This window comes from Diceros bicornis, chromosome 32, assembly GCF_020826845.1.
Source record: "Diceros bicornis minor isolate mBicDic1 chromosome 32, mDicBic1.mat.cur, whole genome shotgun sequence".
NCBI lineage: Eukaryota > Metazoa > Chordata > Mammalia > Perissodactyla > Rhinocerotidae > Diceros > Diceros bicornis.
The window spans coordinates 16,866,225-16,889,890 of NC_080771.1; positions in this window are offsets into that span (position 1 = coordinate 16,866,225).

Genomic DNA, 23,666 nt, shown 5'->3' on the forward strand with positions numbered 1-23,666 from the left:
GCTCAAGACACATTCACATACAGAGTATTTGGAAAATACATCTGTTTGAGTCTCTTGAAATCGTGTTAGATGTTGCAAGTGTGGCTTCCTTAGATTTATTTGTTAGAGTTAACTTAGTATAGTGAATAGAACACTGGGCTGAGTAGAAGATGTGTGATAATTTGATTTTCAGCTATCTAGGAGTCATCCCTTAGTGTGAGAGCATCCTGAGGGAAGAGAAACTACCTTATTAAAAGGTATATATCCCCAGGACACATATAGTGCTCATAAACATTGGTTGAATTGGATTATATTGAAGAAGATTGCTACAAATTCACTGGGTGCATCTCACTCACTGCCTACAAAATCAGAGAGCTGTCCTTGATGATCAGAAATATGTTATTTCATTGCCCTCCTGCCCAAACTTGCTCCTAGTCTCCTAAACCCAGAACTTAAGTTAAATTGATTCTGAAAATAATTATAAGTGACCATTCATCTGCTTCCTAAACTAATGCATAACATATAATTATGTGTAGGAAATTTAATATACACAATTGCATTCTATTCATGATTGAGTTTTCAGTATTTCATTCCTCCCAATTCTATTTGAATTGCCTTGCCTACGCTCTTTATTCAATGTTTTAGAGAAAACAAAGACAACCAAAACCTAATTTGGGGGGTTTAAAGGTAAAATTGTTCTCATATCCACGAGTCCTAAGCCCAAAGCAGATATAAGTCATTTCAGGCTTGGAGAGCACAGACTTACTTTGATTTACTGAATTTTTTCCCCTTGATTCCCATAACATTTTGGTGAGATTATACAAGTTTTTTCATATGATAGGTCATGTTCAGGGAAAAGTCCTCTGTTTATGCGAAGAATCTTTCCAAGACAAAATTATTTCCTCCATTGCCTAGCATGCTCACAAAAAAGAGCCTGATTTTGGAAGCCCAAATATTAAAATTCTTGGGCTTAGTTGTAAATTGGAATTTGAAAAAATGTGAAGCATGATAACCAGTTTTTTCATACTAACAAAAGAAATTTTAAAAAAATAAAGAAATCTCAACTTCAACACATTAGCAAGCTCATAACCGTTTGGGTTGAATTCAATGTCAGGTTAATTGCACTTTTGAATGCACGTCTGCTTATGAGAGATGCAAATTAGACTTTTGTATTCTTCTGACTTTTGTACCTGGGGAGTGTTCTGTTTGCATGAAAGAATCTTCGGTTCGATTTTAAAGTTTTTGGAACTGCTATGAAGCATCAGAATTGTTAGGTTGGTGTGTTCTCTGTTCCACATGCAGGCAAGAAACAGCATGAAATGATTGCTTAATCCTCTAATGTCTTTAAATTACAGTCTTTATAAAGCTGCTTCATTGAACTGGTAGATTTTGTTCATGATTTTATTAGACAAATTGGCTTACATTGAAAACATATAGTATAAGTGCACGGAGCTAAAATACTCAACTAGAGTTTGTACAATGATTATGAATATCCCAGTATCTAATTTAAACCATTTTTGTTATAAATAAATCATTGAAATACCCAAACAACTCTTGTTTATTATTCAAATTGTTATTTTTCTGTGCACTTGCCACATTATTTATTCATTTAATAACCGGAACTTCTAAGCCCATGCATGTTTTTATGACCAATCATAAAATGTTGCTTTTGTGATACACAAAGCCAAAAATGTATTTCAAGGTTACTGCCTCTCAACAGCTAGTAGATCTTAATTACTAGTTGTGTGAAACAATGTCTTAGATATGCAAGTTTTTTTTTTCAAAATTACCTTATATGTATTCAGACTTCTAGCCAAGTGTTCCTATAGAAAGATGTAAATTAGTTTTTATGAGCATTGCGGGGGAAGAAACTGATCTATCTTTATAGAAGGTCTCTGTGATGAATAAAGCCTTGATGTGAGAAGAGTGTGCTATGGCAATTTGTGCTTGTTATACACAAATTATTCCATCAAATATACATTTATTTTTACTCATCAAATATGAACTAATTATCTACTAATAGCCAAGCACTGTTGTGGTCACATATATAATCACATTCAAATCTCAAAACAACCCTGTGAGGAAGATGCTATTTTTTGTGTGTGTGTGTGTGAGGAAGACTAGCCCTGAGCTAACATCCGATGTCAATCCTCCTCTTTTTGCTGAGGAAGACCGGCTCTGGGCTAACATCCGTGCCCATCTTCCTCTACTTTATATGGGACTCCACCACAGCATGGCTTGATAAGCAATGCGTTGGTGTGTGCCTGGGATCCGAACTTGTGAACCCCAGGCTGCCAAAGCAGAGTGTGTGCACTTAACTGCTGCACCAGCGGGCTGGCCCAAAAGATGCTGTTGTTTTTGTTACTGCACAAAATTGAGATTCTTTTGCCCAATATGCCTTAAAAAAGACAATTATTGGGGTCTGGCCTGGTGGTGTAGCAGTTAAGTTCACACACTCCACTTCGGCGGCCCAGGGTTCGCAGGTTCGGATCCTGGGCATGGACCAATGCACTGCTTGTCATGCTGTGCTGTGGTGGCATACCACATAAAGTGGAGGAGGATAGGCTTGGATGTTAGCCCAGGGCCAGCCTTCCTCAGCAAAAAGAGGATGATTGGCAACAGATGTTAGCTCAGGGCTAATCTTCCTTACACATACACATACACAAAAAAGACAATTATTACAGCATCAACTTTTGGGAAACAGAATGTAACTTTATTTTGCAAGATTGATCTGCAAGGAGATAGGGGGCATGTGTCTTCAGATCTGTCTCCCCAATCCAGAGCTTTGGGCATAATTTATGAGATGAAGTCTAGAGCAGTCTGAGGTGTGAAGATAGATGTTTGGAGGTAATGAAAAGTGAGATAATTGATGATCTGTGCAATTATAGTCAAGCTTCATGCCTCTTCATAGGATGCATGTTCACTAAATGGTGGCATTACCATGATCTGAGGGCAGAATTTTCAGCTCCTTGACCTCTAAAAGGTCACTTATCGAGCATTTGGCCCAGTTGATGGGTTGGTGGTCTTAACTGGTCTGAAGTGGACAAGAGATCTCGGTCCCTGCAAAACCACTCTTAATTACTCTGTTAAGATAGGGTCAGTTGAACTGATCCTGGAGGGCCCACAGTTACATTTTCATAGGGACATACAGTTCATCATTAAAAGGAGCATTTGCTTTGAGGTCAAATACACATAATTTTAAACCAGTCTTATCACTTATACTCTGTATAACTTTGGAAATAGCAGTTAACCTCACGGAGTTGCAGATTCTTATGTGTAAAAGAATGAGAATGTTAACATTCAGGGGGTTGCAAGGATAATTTTAAATAAAATGATCTAACAAATGTAGAGCACTTTATAGAATTTCTCACATGTAGGAGGTTATCAATAAATGCTAATTTTCTCTCCTTCTCTCCACACAGAGCAAAGATTCTAAACTAGATTGTGACTTGCCCAAAATCGCACAATGCATGAGTGGTAAATTTCCAACTACAGCTTTTCATTCTACACTCAGTGCCCTGTTCACTGAAATCAACTGCCTACCTAATTTAAGATCACTTGGTCTTTTATTTCTACATTTTAAATTTAAATATCCCGTATCCCTTCTTTTTCCTTTATTGAGATGATGACAATGGCAATGAATTGATAACTTTCAGTAGAAACACACCTCTTAGGAAACAGGGGAAACTTCTATCAACCTCGCTATCTACCTAGTCTATCAGTAGGAAATAGTGTTGAAATAAAATAATCCCACTCATTAATAGTGCACCATGTTTTGCAATATTGATGCCATAATGTCTTCAAATAAATAGATCATAACATTATGGAATTTACATTCTCATTGGGAAGATAATTTGTAATCAAACAATAACAGGCATAGAAACAATAATACAAAGTCACATAGGTTAAGTTCCACAAGTGGAAATAGAGTGAGCTATGAACGTGAATATACTGGGGACATGATCTGGACTGAGGATTAGGGAAGACTTCTCCTGGAAGAGAATTTTGAAGTGGTTTCTGAAAGATAAGTAAGAATTAAGTAGATAAATGACTTAGGTAACAGGGGAAAAGTGGGACAGTGGTGAAGCAAGTGTGAAGACCTGGAGGCATGATGAAGTATAGTTTGTTGGGAAAAAAAATAAAAAGGGAACTGAAAGCAGGCTGATGTGGTTGGAGTTGAAAGAGCGAGAGTGGCTAGATAGATGTGTGTTGAGGCTAGAAAGACGAGCAGGACCGGGTCTCACAGAGCCTTGCAGGCCATGAGGAGGAGTTCAGTCTTTATCCTAACAGTATTTAATAGGCACCAGATAAAGAATTTTAACCAAGAGGATGACTTGACCAGATTTTTTAAATTTTGTTTTTTATGTTTGTTCTGGCTATTGTGTGGAGAAGAGTTCAGGAGGTGGATGTAAGAAAGCCAGTTTGGAGGTTGGTGACGTGGGCTAGGCACTGGAAGATGGTAGCTTGGAATAGGTGGTGAAAAGTGTTTGCTCACGGAGAGAAGTAAACAGATCTGAGAGACTGGTAGGATGTTCTAAGAAAACTCAAAAGAGCAGTGCATTTTGGTTATCTTCTTTATCTAATTAACTTTCAATTACATCTCCTGTTGGAAATCATGGTAAATTACTCACTTGACTTACGTATCTTAATAAATCCAGTCTTAGAATCATTGGAATGTTTACCATGGTTATGTATATTAGTAAAAATGTGCAAATAACTTAAATCTAAAAAATGCAGGTATATGTACATAATGGTATAGCATGAGAATACTGAAATATGTTTCAGGACAATATAATGACATGGAAAAACGTACAAGTTATATTCTTAGTACACAATTTGTAAAAAAAAAAAAAACACACGCACATGAAATATGGTCCCTCCCCCATTTTTTAGTACCCTCTCCCCGTGCGCGCGCACACACACACACACACACACACATTGAGGAAAAAGAAAACTAGAAGCATACACTGGCATTGTGATGGTGGTCCACTGGGGAGTAGTGGGATATAGATGATTTTTGCATTGTGATTTTTTTCCCTTTCTTGTATTTTCCACATTTTAGACATTCAGTATATATTGCTTTTTAAAAGTGAGAAAATATATAATAGAATGTGTTCTTTGTTAATTATTTGGAAGCCTGTATAGCTAGGACAAGAATAAAGGAGTATCTACTCACCTTTGGAAATAAGTCCTTTATAGGCACAGCTTGTGGGTCATCACTATAAGCACCAATTCTTGCTACCCAAGACTTGTCCTAGACAACTGAGGGAATTTTCACAGGGGCAAAGATATTTAAGCAAGGCCTTGAAGGATGTATTACTACAGTCAGAGGAGGGATACTGAGCATCCTAGATATTGGAAATGATGGAGTCATTAAAGCATTCATTTATTCAGCAATTATGTGATGAGTAGGTACCATGTGCGAAGAACCTTTCTGGTCACCAGAGATATATAAGTAAAATATGAGAATGTGTGAAGTGTTTACTAAGTCTCAAAATGGTTAGTCCAGATAGCACAGCTGAAGAGTCAAGCTGAGGTCAACATGTGAAGAATGTTTTAAGCTATGCTAAGGACATTTGGATTCTCCCTACATAAGTCATGTTGATCAAACAGGCATCTTTAAATAGTACAGGCTAATATTTCATCCCTCTTTAGACAGCTAGGAGTTGATAAGACTATTTTTCCTAAGCTTCAAATATCTAATGATGAAAATCAATTGGTTATTGCAGAGTGCTCATGAACAGATTCAGTTTTCACAGAACCCGAAAAAGCAAATCAGAAATGAAATATGAACATCAAAGTTCTTCTTGCTCAGTAAATTATTGATACTACATGAGGTGACAGTCATACCTACAATTCATTTGGAAAACATTGAAAACACTTAATATAACTGAATAAATATATACAATTGTTTCCGATATAGTTAGATGCGTAATTATTGAACAATTTTCAGGCAGCATTGGCTTCACTTTGGATCACCTACATTTTCATGGTTGAAAATACAAGTCTATCAATGCCTAGAATCATGCCATTTGTCTTCATTGTTGTCAACACTGTTCCATTATTTTGATGCATGAAAGTGCCTTGCCCCTGGCTAGCGTGGGAACCTCCATGCATGAATATCAGATCCCAGAGCTTCCATCCTTATTACATAGTAGCATTCTTACCCTTGACATGATTTAATATCCATTTTATCAGCCTGAAAAGAAAGGTATGAGAAGTTATTTTTTCTAGTTATTCCAAACATCCCTAAATATGCAAGCTCTAAACAAATCAAGTAATAATAACCCGTTATGCATGTACTGTACAGTATTTTATACTTTTCAAAGCATTTCTTCACTCATTTAGTCAGCATAATTCTTCCAAGCATGTGTGCCGTAATAATCGCCATGTTAGCTGCCGGGAGTGTGATGCGGAATCATGCTTTCAGAAGCTTTTCTCAGTTGAGGTCCATGGGAAAGACGGGGAAAGTGTTGATTACCCTCATTTTATAGATGAAGGAGCAGAGATCTAGGGAAGTTTCCTGAACTGCCCAATGACACACATAAAAATAAATTATCCTAATCTTCATGTTCTATGTCTTCCATTCTATCTCACATCTTAACCACATATTAACTTAGTGTATGACAATCCATTAGCACCGTATAACCTTGCTCATCAGAGAACAGTATAAACATGAACTGGGACATTAAAATTCAGGATGAATGGAATACTATTCTGTTATAAAACTCCAACTTCTTTACTTGATGGTCATAGAAAGCAACATCTAGTTTTAGGACAATGAAAAAGAATCAGAGTGGTAATTAGGTAAAATGCACAAGTTTAAAAGGATAAATTCAGTGGAGGATGTAATAGCAGTGCCTCAAAGAGAAGCTTAGGATATGTGATGGTGGAGGAAGTTAACAGATTCTCAAGGTAAGAAGGAGAAAGCCACTCTGTTGCTGAATTTATTACATGGTTACGGAGAAACTGATTCTTATTCCTGTGTCCACTCAGTCCGTTATAGACAGTGTACTTATCATCACCCCCCTAGATCTAACACAGCTGGCTTTTTGGCAGGAATGTACAAATGTCTGATGAATTCAAGCAACAGTAAGAGCAAGTGAGGGAGTAATGGATGGAGGGAAGAAAAATGATGATTCAAATAATGTTTTGTCAGCTTGGGAAATGAATGGAGACTAGAAAGTCCTAAAGTACCCCCCATTCATTTCTCTTTGTGATCTGAGCACACTCCTTCAGCATGTCACATTTATCATGATGTCTGTCCCAGTGCTGGAAATAGAAGTGGACATTTCTTGCTGCTCAATGATCCCTCAAAGGAAAGAGTACATCTACACCAGCATTGGAGTCTGGAAGATCTGGCACTAACTTTAAACAATTATAAAAGTGCATAATCCACTATTTGAGAGTTAGCTATGGGAACATGAAGTGGTAAGAAAAAAGAAATTGCTTTATTGAATTTGAAAATCTACCATTGGACTGAAAACATATTTCAATATAGAAAAAAATTGTCAAAATCTAGGAATAGTACTAGAGAAGTGATAAAGGATCTTCTATTGGGAAATGACCAATTCAGAACTTGTCCCAGCAAAAACCAGCCCTTTGTGCTCTAGAAATTTGTGATTCAGCTACTTCTGCCTTGAGAGTCCTAGATCCCTCACTTATCATTCATTCATTATGCTTGTATATAAAAGAACACACCTTGTGAAGAAGATGACTGAATCAATTATTTGCTTTAGCACCTCTCTCTTTCTCTCTCTCTCTGTGTCTCATGAATTATTTAAATGATCCATGTAAAATACTAGATCAGGGCTTTTAAACAGCAAGTGCTTAATACCTTCAATTCATTCAACATATATCTAATAAGTGAATATTACATTGTTTTGGCTGCTGAAAATAAAAATCCAATTAAAATATGTTCTCTAGCATTGAGGAAGCCATTGTCTAAGACTATGGTTGAACTTGATCTCTAAAGATCTTTCTAGATAAAAACTTCTATGGTTCTATGCAGTTTTAAGAGTAAGGGGAAACGTTAAGCTTGTCTTTTAAAACTTGGCATGGATTTGTTTCCAGGTAAGAAAATTGATGTCAAATCAATTTGACAATATGATAAGCCACCAAGAACTGATACTTGGCTGATTAGACCATCTAATCATTCTGCAGAATAAAATAACAAACCTCAAATTACTTCAAAAGGAATATAATATAATTTACAATTTGCCACTTATATGGCACCATAGACTCAATTTCAATTCTTCTCTCCCAGATCTCTCGTTCTGAGTCCTACTGAGCTTAGCACCCTCCCCCAAATGTCTCAAACCCATTGTTGACTTAATAATGTTCTTATTGCTCTTTCCCAGTTAGAAAAAATTAAGAACAATTACTGAGTCAAAACATTTCCAACTCTGGGATACAATCTCACACTTCCCCAACAAAGTGATAGCCTCTGATCCCACACAATAATTTGTACCCATTTAGATTCAAAGTCCTTATATTAAAAATGTGTATTTGTATATCCTTTATATCCTATAAGCTAGTAGGATCTTAAATCATGATAATGATTCTTACATACTCCTATGGCACTTACAACATGCTGAATACAAATCTAAACTCTCTCTTTCTCATGTATATGTACACATAAACACAAACACAAACACATACATATACATACACATCCATTCATACGTGTACATATGGAAAATTAATATATATAATTGTCTCTATTTTATAGATGATTATAGAATCATATACACATGCACACACACATACATATGCTAATTAAGTATAATCATATATGAATAATCATATATATGGATAACCATATATAGATATATACAGATATAGATATACAAATAAACATAATATAAATGAAATAAAATGAGGAGGCTCATTTGTAAAAAGGCTAAATTATTTAACATATTTAAATGAGGAACTAGTAACTAAATTATAACAAAGACGGTAAATAATTTCTCCTTAGTCACAATGGCAGAGCAATTGGCCGAGCCAGAATGTAAACTCAGGCTTCTGCCTCTGAGGTTTTAGACTATGCCACTCTGCCTCTCATACGGGCTGCTTCTTGTTTATTGTTAATTCATCAGCGTCTACCTCTATCTGACCCAGAGTAAAATAATCAATACATATGTGTCGAATTAATATTGTTATTGTGTGAATTTTTATATTCCATAGGTCCAATTTCATGTGGCCAAATCTTAATAAAGTGGTTTGCTTGTGAATGGGTTTAATATGGACTTCCACTGAAAGTAAATTATTTAGAGGTAACTTACATTTAATTGGTTTCAGTGCTCTTTCCAGGTAAAGTCAAGGCATTTATGCTCCAGTAGTCTCCAGCACACACCAATATCTCAGTATTAAAATACTATTTTCATGCTCTATGGTAATAATTTACTTTCCACAATTTATTCCTGTTTGTATAGTAAATTTTGTTCAAAAGTATGCCTTTTGTGAATTCAAAGACTCCTTTCATTCCTATTGCAGAGGCTCGGCGTAAGTCTCATGCTGTCTAGCATCCCCTCACCCTCACACATCTTGTTACTCATCTTGAATAAAGTGGGTGCCTATCTTATCCTACTAAAACCTGTAAGAAGAGTGGACGGAGTGGCCTGGCTTTCTCTCAGCTCACACTAGTTATCTAGTATTACCTTTCTCTGTCTCCACATGCACAAAATCTAGTCCATTTTCTGGGTATCTAGTCGTCGTATTTAAAATATAGTTTTCCTGGATCAAGGAAGCATCTTCTCCTGCCTTTGTATGATCCAGTGACCATGTACAAAGGACACCATGAATCCACGTGGAATATTCTTCTTGCTTAGACAGTGCTCCAAAAATTACAACTCCCAGAATGCACCACTTTCAGAGAATTCCTGTCTCAGATTCATCCTACCTTTCTCTTCGCATTTCAGAAAGCAGCAGGGACATGTGGGTGAAATGAGCTTGTTTGTCATGGAAAACAAATTCTGCAAGTTGGGCTATGGTTTCTGTCTTTCAAATTAGAATTATATTTAAGTCTCTAGTTTCAGGTACATAGTGGAGATGCTACAAATCTCTTGCCACTTTTCTCCCTGGGCCCGCTGTTGTCCCTTAAGGCCCCATTTAATAATTTGGCAACAAGAAAATCTTTCCAGTGACTGGTGATGTTCCTAACTTCCAGTGCTGGTACAGTGTGCTTTTGTTCATCTAGTGTTACGTAGATGTTTCAGTGGAAGGTGAGCACATATGGCTCAAACATCATTAATTCTTCTTTGTCCTAATCTAGACCATCACGTTGTCTTCTTTTCTAGGACGTTATTTCTTTATGATGCTGTATGATAACTTCATACAGTTCTCCTCTTCTTATATCCTAGTAAAAATGACAAACACATTCCTAAAATATCCCTTGGGTTCCAGTTTCATCCTCTGAGTATCAACTTCCTTTTCCCTTATTTTCAGGTTTTGTTTGTTGGATTTTGTCCTTTTGTTTACTCCCATTGAATGAGAAGAGATATATCTAGATGAATAATTTTTAGCAATAGATACAGGATGCAGATTCCCCTTTTTCTACCTGCTTTTGGGAACTGGGAAGAAAACTTTTGCCCCACTCCCTGGCTGAACTTGTAGAGTACAAATTATTAGAAAACCAAAAAGACAAAGGTATCAAGTATTTTCCATCCACCTCACCTTATAAAAAGACTGATTTGTGAGGATTACATATTTTTTAGGCAATAAGCAATCACTAATCTGACCAAAGTCTCTTTTTTTCTCTCTTAATGTTGGTTGAGTATTAAAGGATATTACAAATTGTGGAGAGATCTTCACTGTGGATAATTTTCTTCTTGCTTAATCTGCATTGTCTTCGTAGTGAGTAGAAAATTAGCTCAAACTTAGGAATAAGCTGCTCTCAACTTTTGTATATAATGTTATTTTCTAGAGTTTGTTGGCTTTTTTTCCCCCCAGAGTTTTCTCAAGTATTTTTTTTTTGAAAAAATTGAAGACATATTTTCAGGATCTTCTAACTATATTCAACACTAAACTGGTAGTTTCCAGAAACAGTTTTAAGTCTATAAAACATCCTATTGCCTAATAGAAAAAAAAAAAAACATAAATTTTCTAATATTCTTTTGAACCATCTAATATTTTGATAATGTTATTCAGGAGAGTATTTAGTCTCTTAGTCACTCTCATTATCTTTCTTCTAACCAACATTCCATGCTAGCTAATCATCTGATCCAGAAATTAAAGAGATAACTGATGATAAAAAAGAAATTGTGAAGTTACTGAATTATATTGGTTTGACTAACAAGGCTTATATATAATAGCTGATATTTCCCATTTAAATGCCTTAGCTGGATGATTTTGGAAATCAGTAAAGTAACTTTATTAAATTAAGTCTTCAAATTTAGGCATAAAATATGCTTCTGTAAGTTATAAGAACTTGGAAATCCTGTTAACACTCAGAATTATTTTAAGCAAAAATGTTTTAGGGAATACTAAACTTTTATAATTTAGAAAGTAACAGATTGATTCAAGTTTATAATTCTGAGAGCAAAAACATGAGGAAATGTGTCTGGAATACCTTTCACAAACAAACACACAGACGAAAAACAACAGACAGGCAGCCACAACCTCTTTCTAGCATATATTGTTAAATATCTCTATTTTTTAAATTATTTAAAAAATACATCCTCTTTCAGTTAAGAGGTAGGAGAATATGAAAGACCTTTAATCTTATAGTTAAAAAAAAAACAAAACCCAGACAAAATTAAAAATGTACGATTCTATGGACCATTGAAGTGTAGTAGAGAAAAGAAAACATTGAAGGAATAAATTCTAGAGAGAGTAAACCCACAAGAGGTAAGAAGAGAGTGATGCTATTTTCCATACCTGAGAGTAAGCACCTATTCTAGGTACCGGCAGAAGGATGAGTGCCTGCCACAGACAGAAGATTTTGCAAGGGCAAAAGTAATTAGATGAGTGTTAGCAGACAGTGTGGCCTGGTGGGATAGCTTGGTGTCTGGGTATTCCAAACGTAAAAACAAAATACTTGACCTTCTGATTCTAGAACAATGGAGAGGATATACTTTTTCTTATTGCTCCCACTAAGTATAACCAAAACCCTAGATATTACATGTAAAACAAATATAAGAAGATTCTGAAAGGTGGAAAGAAGAAGGCAAACAGGCTCTGGATTTTAGGAGTTAAGGAATGACATGGTGGTGAATTCCTTGGGTTTTATTTTTGCCTTGTATAACTCAGACATATAACTCAGACATTTTTGCCTTGTATAGCTAAGAGCTGAAGATGCTAGTAACCTGGAAATGCCAATGTACAGATCAAAAAAAGAAAAAGAAAAAGACCCAAAAAAAGCCCATTCCTTTCAGCCAACAAACCAGGAAAGGGACAACCTAGTAAGACTAACAAAACTTTTAGATTTTTAGGCAACTATATAGGTTCTACTATAGTCACACACGCACACACACACACATGCACACACTGTGGTTCTACCTCCACCCCACCACCAAGTGGAAAACCTAGACTTCTACTCTCACCAGACTGAAAGAAGGTGCCCCAACACTTCTGCTGGGATGATGATAGAGGAGGCTGAGAATGTTGCCAGTATTTTTCACCCCTGTCCAGCAGAAACAATACCTTTGCCCCAATGGTGTCAGTGGAAACTATGTAGGGAGCCTAGATTTCCGCTCCCATCTGGCAGTAACGAGGCGATACTTTCTTCCCATTGGAGTGGCATCAGAGGAGGCCTAGTGAAGAGTCAGAGTATTGACACCATCCAGTGGTAATAGGGCCACCTCCCTCCTTTGCTTCAGGTCATCTGAGTCCAGGAAGGGGAGGACTAAAAGGACATTAATAAAAATATACATAGGGACATATGTTTAACCCTGTAATTTCAAATCACTGTTCTGTTAACACAGACTTTATAATTTATCATTTTTATTTATTATGTTTAATAATAGTCGATCATGCCAAAGAAACATGATTTATTCATCCATTTACCCACTGTTGAAGGTTAGTTCATTTCAACTTTTTAAGCTTTACTTTTAAAAATAATCTTGCAGTGAACATGTGTGGGCCCAAGTACCTGTAACTTGTGTGTGTGTCGGGGGGGGGAGGGGCTTTGAAACCAGATTGCCTGGTTCTAAGTCCAGAAATGGTGAAAAAAGGGAAAAGAAAAAAGCAATACAGTTCCTCGTGACATGATTGTGAATGGAATATCCTGACTGGAACATGATGGAATAATTTCTCTAATTTCAATTATAGGATTTTAGCCAGATAGTTATAGTAAAGACACTTCAGTTTTCAATCAATCATCACAGAGCAGAAAATCTTCATTTGAATGAAATATTAAAGTTTCCAGCAAATCTTCCAATTTTTCTTTTGTAGCAGATAGCATGGATTCTTCCAGTGAAGCCCAACTTTTCTCAGATAAACATGTTCCCACAAATTCTCCATTAATAAGGAGGCTCATATACATAGGAATATATTTATAATATCTAGGGGACCACATCTACTATTACACAATATTTTTGCCAGTCCTTGGACAGAAAAATCAAATTCCTAAATCCAAGATATAAGTTATACCAGCCATGCCAGTTGTGTCTGTCAATTTGTTTGTCAAATTTCTGAGAGAAATATCAGATCATTTAGAGTATGACTTTTTATCCAAGCTTACTATGGTTCTTTAAAAGGGTATATACCCACATAAACTGACAAATTTGAATTACTTGACATTAAAAACAAACATTTAAGTGTTCCTTATACCTAAGATTATTCATTGAAAATGTTTAAACGTAAGGCCCATTGTACCAGAGAACATTTAAAATGAACAAAGTAGGGGAAAAAAAGTTACTTATGGTCCCTTTGAAATTATTTAAGAGTGAAAACACTGAAAGTTTCAAAACGGATATGCACACACAATTTACAAGCATGCATTTTGGGGAATGTGCAAGCTAGATGGAAATTATGGAAATGAAAGAACAAAATACCAATTTCCAGGGGACATAAAGCAAGACAAATTGCAAAAGAAAATAAAATAACCAAGTCAGGCAGAAACTGGGGGAAAGGCAAGCGCTACTAGTTAATAATTACTTTGGGGACAATAGTCCCAGATGATTATTCCATTTCTGCACAAGGTCAGAGCTGCATATAATGGCACCATTTTTATTTGGCCATCCACAAAATTTAGTAACAAGTTCCATAACAACATTTTCAAGTGCTTTGGAATTTCAAGGTTTTAAATTATTCATTTTTGTACTTGTTTATCGTTACATATATTTTAGTTCACAAAAACTATCATTAACTAAATTCTCATTAAAACTCATTATCGATGCAAATTCTAAGTAAGTGTCAAAAAGGAAGAGTTATGTAATAATTTAGGAGCAAGGGGAAAGTATTCATCACAGAAATTTAGACTGAGAATAGATGTTTCAATTGAATACAGAATAGGGCTTTGAGTTTTTAAAACCATTACTTTGGAAATACATGGCTTCTGAAACTATTAGTAATCATATATATAATTTGCTTCTAGAAACGTGGAACCCCGAAAAAATGTGAATAATAGTGATATTCAAAACAATGATATTCTGGTGAAATTAGAAATGCATATAAGTTGATTACACAATGCAAGACTCATTGTTGAAACTGGCTATTGGATATCTAGAAGGGGTTAGATGTTAAAATCAGCAGAGATTGAAAAGAAGAGACAGCAAGCAGAATTCCATAAGAAGACATTTTTCAAAATACAAAAAAAGAAAGGACAACGTTGTGATGAAGAGATTAGTTTTTGCTTTGTTTTGTTACGTTGTAACTTAACTTGCTTATCTGGAAATAAACTAATATTGTTGAGATAAATTAAATAGGAGAAATAGTCACCCAGAGTTAGCTTTGGAGATTTTAGGTCAGAAGATTCATACCTGTGGATATTTTAAACCTCCCTGGACTATATATCACACTTTCCATTTTCTTACTGGCATGTCAAGGGCCTCAAATAAGGAGGAAAGATCAGTAGATGAGATATACCGAGAACATTTTTTTTAAATGAATTTGGAGGAAAGCTCACATTTTTATTGTCAATACTCTTTAATTTATCATAAATTGTCATTGTTATAGGAAGTGAGTTGTTAATGCAATGGAAAGGTCTGAACTTCCAGTTAATAAGGTGGAAAGGTATAACCAATAAAAATGCCGAGAGTCTATAAAACAGATTTGATCACTAATTTCTTAGATAAGCATGGTTTGTAAATTGAGGCAGGAGAAAACAGGGGGGCACAAACAGTAAAAGCCATTGAAATAGAGAGGCAAAAATTAATAATACCTAGGAGAATAAAATCAGGAAGAACTGGATGTCCAGGGCTGTCCATGAAGGAGTAACTTGAATCGGACTAACCTTACCATTGGAATTATGCTGGACACAATTCAATTTGAAATAAACCTACCTGAACACATTAGAAGATAACCACTGCAGACAGGACTTGAGGGGCTGAAATCCATGGGAAAGACAAATACAAGAACATAAGCTCCACATTTACCCATCTTTTCCCTGAGGCTTTATACCAATCCACAGCAAGGTGAAATGGAACCCAGGGAAAAAACTTAGTCTTGCAGACTGAACAAACAGAGAATAGGGTCCCGAGTTGCCAAATGAACTGGGATTAAAGTGGCAAAACCCTTGAAAGGAGAGAACCAGAAAGAAGTGAGCCAAAAAACTACGTGTATGATATTTCCTTGAGGAATTGTCCAATTCCAAAGATGCTCAAGCACAAGGCAAGACCAAGAAACCCAGAATAAAACAGCATCCAGGAGGCTGAAGGATAGGGCAGAAATTTTCTCCGTCACGTATTGGTGAGTAGATGAAGCCTGGAGTTCACACCCTGCAAATGTGAAAGGGACAGGGTAGACACAACCAGCCCTAGGAGTAAGGAGAAAACTGACATAAACCGGTCCGAATAAAGCCAAAACCAACCCATGGCAGCATCAAGATACCCAACTGGTACTGTATCTGCCAGCCAGAAAAGAAATTTAGTCTTCTTTGGAGTAGATAACACCATCCAGAATGTCTACACTTTTTAATTCAAAATATATGGCATTCCATAAAAAATCACGTCATGAAAAAAAAAAAAAGGATCAAATGATTGAATACAAATGATTCATATATTGAGATAATTAGAGAGTAATTTAAAAATAAATATACTTAGGGGCCGACCCAGTGGCATAATGATTAAGTTCACATGCTCTGCTTCGGCGGCCTGGGGTTTGCAGATTCAGATCCCGGGCACGGACCAATGCACCGCTTGTCAAGCCATATTGTGGCAGCATCCCATATAAAGTAGAGGAAGATGGGCGTGGATGTTAGCCCAGGGCCAATCTTCCTCAGCAAAAAGAGGAGGATTGGCAACAGATGTTAGCTCAGGGCTAATCTTCCTCACCAAAAATAAATAAAAAAAAAAATAAAATATAAATATAATTAATAAGTTCAAGATAGTAGAGGGAAATATAGAGAACTCCATAGAGTTTCTCTCTCTCTATATATATATATATATACACACATATATATATATACAGACACACATATATATACATGCATATGTGTATACACATATACATACACATGTGTGTATACAAATATACATATATTTATGTGGAAGTATACTTGTCAAATGAAAATATTGGAATTCCATACTTGAAAACAGATTGTGTCTACAGAATCAATGTATAACTTTAATAGTAAGTTACATATAGCAGCAGAGTGTAAGTGAACTAGAATAGCAGTCAGAAAAATAAAACCACATGAAATAAAAGAGAAAAAAGATTTGTGTGTGTGTAAAATATACATGGGGTAGAGTGAAAAGTCTTAGCATGTGTGTAATTGAAATCTCAGAAAGAGAAGTGTCTATTTTTGTGACAATAAATAGATAAATATTGTGATGAATGCTGGCCAATAATTTTTCAAAACTGATAAAAGATATAAAATTTTGGATTCAAGAATCTCTACAAATTCCAAACAAAACTACAACTAGTGACAAAATAGTCAAATTATTAAAAACCAAAGAGATAGCTGTTAATGTAGCCAGAGGAGAAAACACAGCAGAAAAAACAACACATTACTTTTAAAAGAGGGCAGCTGATTTTTCAACAGAAATTATGGAAGCCAGAAGACAAATGAATAACATCTTAAGGTGCTAAAAGATCCTATTTCCTTCCAAATACCTTTTTTCTAAAATCAGCTATCCTCCCTAGCTACTCATTTAACCACTTAATAAAGTGTCAATCCTTCAGTGCAGTTAATCCTAGGAAAGCAATTTGATTGAAGTAATTCATAACAGTTTCAATAATGTGTACATGAATGCTCTTAATTTTCCGTCAAAATTTTTAAGAGGACAGCTCATTTATACATATGAATTTTCATGTTATAACATTTCAATCAGGGTGTAGGAGAAATTTTTATGCAAAGGACTCAACTTTGCTACCTTAAATAAGGCTACACAGGGATCCTACCCTACTCCTGGGTAGCATGAGCTTGATTGATCTGTGGTTGAACAAGTAAAAAATTCATCTCCAAAAATTTGTGAAAATAAGATTGTCAGAATACAATGAGGATGTTAATGTATAAAAGCTCTGCCCTGATAACAGAATATTTTAACCTACAGATATTGCATTGAAATTCCAAATTCTTCTTATGACTACTTTATAACTTGAAGAGCTTCATTTAATGTGATTGTTGGATATGAAGGTATCCTCACAGTACACCAGAGAAAGTCCACATGTCTGGAATCTGGAACTCTACTCATTTTTCTTCCAAAGATTCATTTTGTGACCTTGGGAAAATTGCATAACTTATTTTATTTTAATTGTAAATCACTTAAAAATGAATATCATAATCTCTACTTGACCTTCCTGATGAGCTCCTATGGAATCAAAAGAGATGTTCTATTTAAAATGTATGTTCATTTCAATTAAAAAATAGATTATATAATTCAATTATCTCCTTTTAAGGATAATGGAAGTAAGACCCAGTAGAGGAAAGGATTGGCTGTGTATATGTTGCTAGTTCAAGACCATGCCCAGTTCAGAACCCATGCCCAAATCAATTCTCATCTGCACATAAAGACTTTATAGGAATGTAAAATCATGGTAGCATCCTCATTATTCTAATTTAATCAGATTTCTTTCCTCCAAATACTTTATTAAACTCATCTGTTTTGAGGGGTAGAATGTTTCTGGATAATTAAATGGTAGGGATGGAGAGTACCACCTATTTCATTTATTGAACAAATATTTGAGTGAATACCTCATGTAAGACATTGTTCTAGGTGCTCTGGATATGCGAGGGTCAATAATAATAATTATTGACAATAATTCCTGCCTTTGTGGTGCTTGCATTCTAACAAGGGAAAACAGCTAGTACAGAAATAAACACCAAAATAAATAAATTATATAGTATGTTAAGATATGATAAGTACTCTGGAGAAAAATAGAGATAATGTAGGTTTGGTCACGATGGGGTGAGAGCAGAGGTTGGCTGCTGTTTTAAGTAGGGTAGACAGTAGGCTTCATAACGAAGATGATGACTGAGTTTGGGGCAGTACTTGAAGGAAGTGAAATGGTTAATGATGAGGATACCTGGTGGAAGGGAATAGTCAGTGCAGAGGCCCTGAGAAGCAGCCAAGTGGTTAATATGGCTGGGACAAAGTGAGTGGGAGGTTGAGGGTAGCAGATGAGGTCTGAGCAGTAATGGCGCCAGATTATGTATGGCTTGTTCAGCCTTCTTAAAGAATTTGGCTCTAGTTATGAGGGAAATGGAAAGACGATGTAAGATATTGAACAAATGAGCAATATGAACTTATTATATGTTAAAAGGATCATTTGATTTGCTATGTTGACGAGAGATGCAGGGGTAGGATAGGAATGAAGAAGCAGAGAGACCTGTGTAGTGGTTACCTCATAAATCCATGTATCTGAATACAGTGGTTGGTACCACAACGATGAAGTGAAGGTGAACAAAATGGTTTGATTCTGGTTACTCTTTGAAGCCAGAGCCAACAGCGTTTCCTGCTGAGTAGTCCATAGGGTATGAGAGAAAAAAGATGAGTCAAAAAAGAATCCAGGGGGCCAGCCTGGTGGTGTAGTGGTTAAATTTGGTGTGCTCTGCTTAGGCAGCCTGGGTTTGTGGATTCGGGTCTTGGGCACAGACCTATACCACTCATCAAGCCACACTGTAGTGGTGACCCACATACGCAATAGGGGAAGACTGGCAAGGATGTTAGCTCAGGCCAATCTTGCTCACCAAAAAAAGAGAAAAAATCCAATTCTTTTGGCATTAGCATCTGAAAGGAGCTGCCTACAGCCAAGTTAAGAAACTGCAGGTAAAGCAAGTTCAGGAAAAAAAATCAAAATATGTCTTTGGGGCATGTTATAACAAAAAATATTAAATGAAATGGATGGTAAACTGAACCCATTTATCATTTATTTCAAAATGAAAAGATGGAATACATTGATTGCTCTCAGTCTGCCTTTCCTAACCATTCCCCCGAGCAGTATAGGAAGTGAACTTAATAGAATCAGTGATATTTACTACCTTTTGAGCATAAATCTTCACTTGTTCAATTTCAAGTGAGTAGTGTGGTCCTTACAATTACTTTTTTTCTCCAACCTGTTCAAATATTTGGCAGGAAAATGGTCTTATCAGGTCATCATGGAGACTTCGCTATTGCTGAGCTAATAATACATTTTGGGAAAACTCCATTTACACGCTGCAGATGAAAATCTATGCCTACTCTCTATGTCACTCCCAAACACGTTGGAAGATGAGCCACAGGGGAAGTCCATATGTTAGAAAGGCATGCTTCATTTAGCTATTGCAACACCATGGCTGAAGGGTGCTATAGATGGAGTTGCTCAGAAAAGATTACATCTCTTGGATTCTGGCAAAGAAAAAAAAGCATAAAAAAAGGCTGTGCTAAGGGCTAAGAGCTTTATTGAAATTCTACAGAAGGCTTACAGAAACTGTGAGCTTCTGACTTGTTATCAGGTACCTGCATTTGGGCATTCTGACACTCTATAATTGAAATTCATTGCTCGACCTTTAGTCTATAAAAATGGTATGCTGTCATTAACACTGACTGCTTGCTATATTCTCCTGTCACTCCTCAGGCCAGCTTAAACCATCTCAGATGAAATAGCCTATTTCATGTCAGACCTTAGAGTTTGCCACTATTGAAGTCGAAAGCTAAAGCGGTGTTTAGTAATGTGGTAAAGACTAATGCAGCAGGCTTGCTAGAGAAGCAGGAGTCTTTCTTTTTTTTAATTCCCTTAAAAATTAATGCTCTCCTATGGTACCATCTCTATTGCACTCTTCCTGTCAGAATGAGAAGTATTACTTTTTTAATTGCATTTTAATTTAACCTGCTAATGCCACACTGTCTACCTTACACTTTAAGAAGTATTTGAATGTTAGTTCAGCAATGAGACAAGTTAATGTAAGAATTACAAGGTAATATTTCACATCCATGATGTGAAGAATTGAGGCAATTATGTGGATAATTCAGCCAAAGAAAAAGCCGTGCTGCCATAGTTTTTTGAAATACTTAGGTAAGAGAGGAAATCCTGGATTGGGGAGATTTATTTAGCTCTTGGTTTATTCTGGAATGATTGTATTTATCACTGATGTCAAGGGTTACAGTCAGATGGTCAGGGAGAAGTCTGTTGTCTCAATTATTCACATTATAAGGGAAGTCATCTGGTTGACTGAAGAAAGAGGAGAGCCTCGCTGTTGACAACTAGAACTGTTGAGCTGTCCCAAATTACCTAAGCACCTAGAGCTAGTGAGGATTAACCTTCTCATGACTTAAGAAACTAAATGAAAACACCCCTGAAAATGATCCTGTCCTTTCTCTTCCACTGTATGGTCTCAGTTTTCTTTCAGGTGATTTAGAAGTGTGGCATTGTGATTTATAATAAGAAATATATATTTGGTCTTCATCTTATTTCTGGTACAAAGCTCCTAAAACTCTTGGAATTTCTGAAGTGATGAGAATGATAAACGTGTCTTTTGATATGTAAATGAAGGAATTTTGAAATGTCCCTAGATCACCTAAGGATGGGGCTGGTCACCAGAGAAATCAACCAAGTGATTAGAGAGTTGGAACTTTCAGTTCCACACCTCTGACCTCTGTGGAGGGGAGGGGGCTGGAGGTTGAATCCGTCTCCAATGGCAAAATGATTTAATCACTCATGCCTATGTAATAAAGCCTCCACAAAAACCCAAAAGGGCAGGGTTCAGAGAGCTTCCGGGTTGGTGAACAGTTACTGGGAAAGTGGCCCGACTTGAGAGGGCATGGACTCTCAGCACCCTTTCCCCATGCCTTGCCCTATGCATCTTTTCCATCTGGCTGTTCCTGAGTTATATCCTTTCATAACAAACCAGTATTGTAGTAGATAAAATGTTTCTCTGAGTTCTATGGGCTGCTCTAGCAAACTAATCAAACCGAAGGAGGGGGTTGTGGGAACCTCCAATCTGTAGGCAGTCTGTCAGAAGCACAGATAACAATCTGAACTTGTGACTGGCATCTGAAGAGGAGGGGCAGTCTTGTAGGACTGAACCCTTAACCTGTGGAACTTGATACTATCTCCAGGTAGATAGCTCCAGAATTAAGTTGAATTGTAAGACACCCAGCTGGTGTCTGGAGAACTGTTTGGTGGTTGGGGAAAACTCCCACACACATACAGACACGGTGGAATTGGTGATCAGGAACATCATAGGAAGAAACGGAAAAAATGGCTTGTTTGTTTGTTTTTAACCACCACCATGAAATGATTTTTATTAAAGCAAAATACAGTAGTTAAGAGTGATGGAAACAGTTTTCTCAAATTAATCCTGTATTCTGTTCCAGGTGACTGATAAACTTCATATGTGCCTAACTACAGAACATTCATTTTTGTCCCTTTTTTTCTCTTTTCCCCCATTTTTTTTTTTTTTTGAGGAAGATCAGCCCTGAGCTAACATCCATGCTAATCCTCCTCATTTTGCTGAGGAAGACCGGCTCTGAGTTAACATCTATTGCCAATCCTCCTCCTTTTTTATCCCCCCAAAGCCCCTGTAGGTAGTTGTATGTCATAGTTGCACATCCTTCTAGTTGATGTCTTTTGTTTTAAGAGTCTAAAACTTTTTTTTTTTTTAATTTAAATCACAAATTCCCTTAATGTAGTCCAACAGTATTGAATTGAGTACTAGAATACTCTGATTCATATCTTGGCTTCATTACTAATGAGCATGGGATCCTAATATGGATCCCTTCCCATCTCTAGCACCAGAATCTTTACTCTAAAATAAGTAGTTTGCATTTGGACATCTCACAGGTATTGTTTGCTCTCCTGAGCTCTGTTTCCCAGGATCTCTGGGAATTTCCTTGCCCTTGGCCAGTGCAAGATTGCTTTGGATCACCCCTCCCATTGCTGAGGATTCCTTGACTTGGGGACCTGAAATTCTGAAAGATGCCTCAGTGGAGCCATGTGATGGTCCTATAAGCATCCTGACAAGATTCTCCATGCTACAACCCCCAAAATTGCCATCCTAGAACCAATATCACACAGGGAGAGGAAGGCCACCACAGGTAAGCAAACTTTATAATTAAACTGTGATATGGCCATTGGATTTTGCTATTAAGGAAGAATTAAAGAGGTTGTCAGGTTCTTTGGGTGTAAAGCTCAGAGAGGCTCCCAGGAGACACAGGTGAGGCTGTGCCATAGAGACTATGTCTCCATATATTTCACTACTACAGAGTAAATGCCTTGAGTGGAGTGAAATTATACCTTATTCATCTCAGTATTCCTAGTGCTAGAACAACACCTGTTCCAGAGCAAGTGTTCAATGAATATTTGGAGAAAAGAGAAAGAAACAGAAAGGAAGAAAAAAAAATACAGAAAGTGAAGGTAACATAAAGGGTGAGAAAAGAGGAGAAGGGAAGGAGTCAGCACAAGTCATCACACATTCTTTTTTTGGTAATTGTTATGGATTGAATCTTTGTGTCCCTCCAAAATTCACATATTGAAGTCCTATCCCCCAGTGTGACTAGATTTGGAGATGGAGCCACTAAGGAAGTAATTAAGGTTAAATGAGGTCATAAGAGTGATGCCCTGATCCAATAGGATTAATGTCCTATGAGAAGAGACATCAGACAACTCGTGCGTGTTATCTCTCTCTCTCTCTCTCTTTCTCTCTGTCTCTCTCTCTCTCTTTCTGTGCACACAGACCAAGGAAAAAGCCAGGTTAGCACGCAGCAAGAAGGCAGCCACCTGCAACCCAAGGGGAGAGTCCTCACCTGGAACCAAATTGGCTGGCACCTTGATCATGGAATTCTGGCCTCCAGGACTTGGAGAAAATAAAATTCTGGTGCCTAAGACACCAGTCTAGTATTTTGTTATGGCAGCCTGAGCAGATTAATACAGTCATCTATCCAAAAACCAGGATATTTTAACTTTGCTGGACTCAACCAAAGAAAATTCTTTTTCTGTCTCTCCTCTTATCAAAGTCATCCTTCTAACTTCTGTTCAAGTAGTCTATCTCCGCTAAAGCTTTCCCCAACTCTTCAGCCCCAACCAGTCTCTTCTCTTTCTGATTTCCTGTAGCCTTTGGTCTTTGATGTGGTTTTTTATCTTTACCACATGAGGGGTTTTTTGCAAAA